We start from the raw sequence: 6,145 nt of genomic DNA, 5'->3' as shown, positions 1-6,145 counted from the left end.
GTTTCAAAGCCTGAGTCTTTACAGACTGTTCAAGTAACTTTCAGGAATTGAATAGTTGAAGTGATTCCAAAGTTGCATGTTCCAATTGAAGAAAAATGTCCCTTTAGGGTGTTTGCAGAGAGTTTTATACAACAAAGCCTAAAGTGCCTGGGCAAAAGGTACTCAGGTTAATAGGATTTTTAAACCACAATCTTTGATTTGTTAACAATATAGAAATTCGACACACTATCCGTTGCACCACAGAGGGACATGTAAAATCCAGTTCAACTGCTTGGAAGCAATCTATGATAATCAGTCTACCAGCAAGTGAAAAGAAACTTCTAGGTCATAAACAGTTGAAGTGAACATAGAGGTGTAGAATGACAAAGACCAAGATATTTGTAGAGGTCCAGCGCAAGTTTACATTCCAGATAACAGTCCTGACCGACCGGGCAGAACCACCGAAGGTGTCTAGCCTGCGGCGCCTTTTTCTTTTTAAATTGACTCTTATGGCATCTTAATGAACCTTGTACAACATCTTGCCATCATAATCAACATTGTACAGTACCAGACTATGCAATAAATGTTTGCCACTCGACATCCATTGCAGCCTGTTCATTCCCTCCCATCTGTGGTCCAATCTCAAGGTTTCATTTTTCCCCAAATGGGGTTGTGACTTTTTCCTTGTCCGATTGGGGGCTTAGATTAGGGGGATCTTGTCAATCATTGCCAATTGTGGGCCTGTGAAGCCCTTTGAGTCTCATTTGTGATGAAGGGCTATACAAATACACTTCACTTGACTTGATTGTTTTGAGCAAATGTTCCTCAGGTACATTTTGTCAAAAGCTTCACTGCGAGACAACTCTGGTGGGACTCGAACCCACAATCGTTGAACAGCTTTAGCTGCTTTGAAGCCCAATGTGCTATCCATTCCAACACAGAGCCACATACAACAACTACGTGATGGCCCACTTCAGTACTACTACAGTAATACGCACGCCTCCGGCCTCAGTACAAAATGACTGTTGGAGTCAAATAAACAAACTCCAGCTGTCTTATAGCAATGCTTTCAAAAAAATGCAACGTAACAACAGACCACTCTGGACTCTGTTGCCCTGCAATGTTTCCAATGAAGTTTATGGTTTGGTCTCTCCACAACCAAAATTTGAAGCTAACAATCAGAATCATTGTAATAGTTCTAGAAAACATTAGACCAAACGTCAGCAAGGATGAATTCAATTAAAGGTTACACAATAACAGTCATACAAATTCAATGGAAAACTGCCATTAAGTTATCAGTAAAGCAGGCTACAACTTGAACCGAGTCAACTTTTACCACCCCAAAAGAAGAATAGGCAGCTACCACCAATGCTGCAAGGTACGTTCGAGGTCATTAACTGCTACCTTAGTACACAATTATTCGACTTCTTCCTTTCATACCATCCTTTTTTTAATATATATTTTACAAGATTATTCTTTGGTCTGAGATGTGTTTAGAGTGGATTTGTCCCAATTTTAGGGTCTGAAACAGGTCGGGGCCGACAATCATAAATAACTAACATGTTCAATATTTACGACCAAAACTCTTCATGTGTGTGGGGAAGGTCGACGTCTCCGAGTCATGACGCCGTGAATTGTGATGTTGAACCGAATATAGCCAATTAAGACGCTTCCTACCTTCCGTCCTTCCTCCCTGCCTTGCTTCCTTCTTTCTGTCCTTCCTTCCTTCCTTGAACAGCTAAGTCTTTTTGGAAGGCAACTAGCGTAACCTCTCATATGATTATTTGATGAATAAGGGTTTCACATGATTGTTTCCACCATTATCAGTTTCACTTAATATGAATATACAGTGCCACTTTTTTACATGGAAAAAAATCTATTGATTGAAGCCTCTGAAGCATGGACAATGGATGGGACACAGAAAAGAGTCAGATGTTGTCTGCGGGGGAAAATGGTTCAAAAAGTCCCACCTGACTTGATTTGTCCTCCCCATAATAAGATTGAACTGTGGGGGGGTGTTTGTATAAGCTTATTACAACATAATCCTGCGAGCTGTGCCATACTGTAGCATGCCAGACAGGTTAGCTGGATTTTATCCTCAGATAGTAAGACAGTAAACCTGATGTGTTTGATTTTTACCAATAAAAACTACCAACCATCTTTGGAAAAGATATGTTAGACAGACTGTGGAACGCAGACAGGAGTAGGAAAACACACCAGGAGGACGGGAGAGAAGGAGTTGTTAGCGGGGGGGTTAATCAGCATGCTCATCTTATCAGATGCCTGGTGGAAATATATTTTAATCACGTAAAAGAGTCAATTTAGTTCCGGTATGGCTGTATAACAACAAGGGTAAACCACACGTTAGCTTGTTCGCTAGCCTCTGTGCTTGCAACGTTTCTGTCATTAGTCTGTAAAGGTCGCTGCTTTAGCTCACTACAGTTCAATCGCTCAGTTGCTCCGATAGCAACTCGTCTGTGTCTGTGCGGTCCTCTTTCCTCAGTATGACGAGCTCTGCTTTGAACTGTTTTATGGTGGGATCGCTTAGTCGCTCCACTAGCGAGTCTTCTGCCGCCATGTTGTTCTATCTTTCCTTAGTATGTCTTGTGCCGCTTTTAGCATTAGTTGAATTTTTATGGTTGAATCTCTCTTGTCCGCTTTTCTCAGCGGGTCCACCACTGGTTTCAAATATGTATTCTGACAGCAACCTTTTGCAGGTTCTTCTAGTTCAAATACTTAGTTTTGAGAGTGTTACAAAAGAGACCTTTTTGAAAGCTGAGTTATGTCAAAAATAACAAAATCACAAGGTAAGTCTTGGTGTAGGTGTCTCTTAATCAGGGCCCCAGACATATTGCATCGCATTACAAGGGCTTGGGCAACAGCTAATCTCGAAGACAATGCACAAAGTGGAGCACAGTCTACGTGGAAGATCCCTTCCCACCCAACGGAGCTGACTGGTGTAGTTCATGTCCTTCCGTAATCCCATCTAGAAAGCAGCGCCCCAGTCGTCATTCTGGCAGTTGTCTGAAGGGGAGCTGCAGGAATACTTCAGCGACTCTTAAACGTCCAAACTGATTACTTAATTGACAAGTCAAGGCACTGTCGTCTCCTACACAATTCTCAGGAATAACATTAAGACATGGGTTCATGGGCGCGGGCAAAGGAATTCAACAACCTTGTGGAGTATTTCGGTGGATAGAGGTTACAGCAGAGCCGGCTTCTGACACCGTCCTCTCCATCAAAGGCTATATCTACAACCCAGTAACAACGCAGGTCATATCTAGCTTTGGCGAGAGTGAGGTCACGCTGGTTATAGAGAACTGCTAAATAATGAAACTTCACCGAAATCTTTTTTTGGCCCTAATGAGGTTCAGTCATTTCTGCATCAAGCTATGCAGAGAAACCAGCAGTGGTGGGAATATTGCCCAACTGACAGCAAGAATGAAGTGTTAAAACTTTGAAAAGGGGGAACTATAGTGTTGAGTTATAGTTTCACTAAATGCTGCCAACTAATTAGACCGACCAATGACTGCCAGTGTATGAACCACAAATGCTGGTTTCGCCCATTATCCTGTCATAAAATAGCTGCTAAATGTTTTACGGGGCATTCCGCCATCATTTTCTGGTTTGTGGATAAGGAAGAGAAGTTGAACTATGCGTGGGAAGACATTTACCTGTTTATACACAATCAATGTTAGTGAAAGAGACCATCTAAGGATGCCTCGTTGAGAAAATTCTCTTGATTGAAATTGGAGGAGACATTAACTTGGACAGCCCCTCAAAAAGTATTGGAATAGCTCTTGTGAACCTTTAGTTTTTCTGGAGACTGAAGACATTTGGGCTTTACATGATGAATATATATATATATATATATATATATATATATATATATATAGAGAGAGAGAGAGAGAGAGAGAGAGAGAGAGAGAGAGAGAGAGAGAGAGAGAGCGCGACAGCGCGACAGCGCGACAGCGCGACAGCGCGACAGCGCGACAGCTCAGCCTTTATTTCCAGGTATTTACATCTAGATGTGATACACAACTTACAGGAAAGCATTTTTTGTAACAAAACACCACATTTTGAGCAAAGGTATTGGAACAAAACCTAAAAGAGATGAAAGTAAATAAGACTTAATATTTAGTTGCTTCAGGGAGTTACTCCCTTCAGTTTCTTCTTTAGCAGGTAAAATGCATGCTCAATAGGTTTTATGTCTGTAAATTGACTTGGGTAGTCTAAAAAAAAATCCCACTCCTTTCCCCTGATGAACTCCTTCTTTGTTTGGGCAGTGTGTTTTGTGGGTCATTATCTTCTATTGACATGATGCAGGATCCCCTTATTAGTTTGGTTGCATCTTCCTTTAAATTGGCAGAAGAAGAAATGTTTCTTCCATCAAGTATTAGAAAGATTGGGAAGCCCATCCCAGAACAAGGCATTCAAGACCAAACCATGACATTACTTCCACTGAGTTTGCTGATAGATTATATGGTGGGAAACAACGTGTTTTCAATCTACAGCAAGAATAAACATTTTAAGGGGATGTACATTTTGGCTACAGTTTGGATTTATGAAGAAATCAGTTGAGTTGGAGAGGTAGTTTCACTGAACGCTGCCAACTAATTATACTGACCACTGACTGCCAAAGCATGAACCACAAACACTAGTTTAGCCCATTATCTTGTCATAAAACGGCTTCTAAATATTTTATGAGGCAATTATTTTTGGGTTTGTGGATTAGGTTAGAGAAGTTGAAAAATTGGTTCGATGTTTGTACACAGTCAGTCCAAGTGTAAGTGACAAGATTGAGCAGTCATTAGTCATTTACACGCAATCAATGTTAGTGAAAGTCGTCTCCAAACAGAGGAGAAGGTTTGAGAAGCTAGCGAGAGAGACAAGGTCTAGTTACTGAAATATTGTTGGAAAGTGGAGACGAGCTGGGTGTACTAATTAGGCCCCGACACACACACGCACACACACACACACACACACACACAAACTCTGAGGCTGGACGTCATAATCGTGTATCATCTGCTGGATCTTTTCAGCTTCATGCCATATCATTAAGTAAACAAGGACAATACACCATTCTCCCTTAGTCTGTTGTTATATATTTTGGACATAGCAATGAGTGGAAGGGAGAAAAAAAGTCTTTTGTAAGACATTATAATCATCTGGTCCTGCATAGCTAGAAGTCTTGGTGCCAGCAGAACTACTGCAGCTAAAGCTTTGAATGCAACTTTAACTGTTTCACTGCAGTGACAATTATACTTAACAGTAAAAGGTCCCTTTCTATCCCTCAAAGTACTGATCTACACTTAATTTGTCAACTCCAATGCAACTTTTTGTACCTATTCCACGACCCAACATGGGTTTCCAGGGTGTACAAATGGTACAGAACTTTGAATTTTTAGCACCCCTAAAAGTTCTACAATCTGGAGTTAGATCAACATTTTGTTGGAATCTTTTCAGGCATTAATTTTCTGACATTGGTAAGAGAAGGTGTTATGATAGTCAGAGATGACTGCCAGTACTCATGTAGATGACTGGTATTGCTTTGTAAAATTGCTCCTTCCTGTTTTGTTCAATTGCCGTTAGTTTGATGACTGGCAAGCAGTTTTTTGTGAACAAGTCACATATTTGGATGTGCCCGGTGTGCTTTTCAGTCCATGTTTGTGTTATTTGACAAAACGGAGCACCACGTAAAGATGTAGCCTGCTACACCAGTCTCTACAGCAGTGATTCTCATTAGTGTGCCGTGAGCGCTCAGGTGTGCCATGGGAAATTATAACATTTTACGGAATTGTTAAAAAGAAATGTATTTACAAGAAATAATGTATCTTTGTTCATCTATTTATACCAGTGAGGCATAGTGACAGACAGAACAAATTAATGGTCTTCTATTAGATGGCTACAGTAATTAATGTATCCACTTTATGTGACATTTTTGTTTGTTGGTGTGCGGTGAGATTTTTCAAATGTAAAATATGTTCCTTGGCTCCATAAAGGTTTTGAAACCAGGTCAAACCAACATTACATGACAGAAATAAAGGGTGCTAACTTACTGTAATTAAATTATTTATTTTTAATTAAATTACTTCACCCACACCGAAACTTTAGAGCATGATTCGACAGAATGGCAGCATGTTTACGTCCAACCGTTCGTGATACC

The sequence above is a fragment of the Phycodurus eques genome, chromosome 7 (genome assembly GCF_024500275.1).
Source record: "Phycodurus eques isolate BA_2022a chromosome 7, UOR_Pequ_1.1, whole genome shotgun sequence".
Lineage (NCBI taxonomy): Eukaryota > Metazoa > Chordata > Actinopteri > Syngnathiformes > Syngnathidae > Phycodurus > Phycodurus eques.
The sequence above is the reverse complement of the archived record's forward strand: the minus strand, read 5'-3'. Positions refer to the sequence as shown.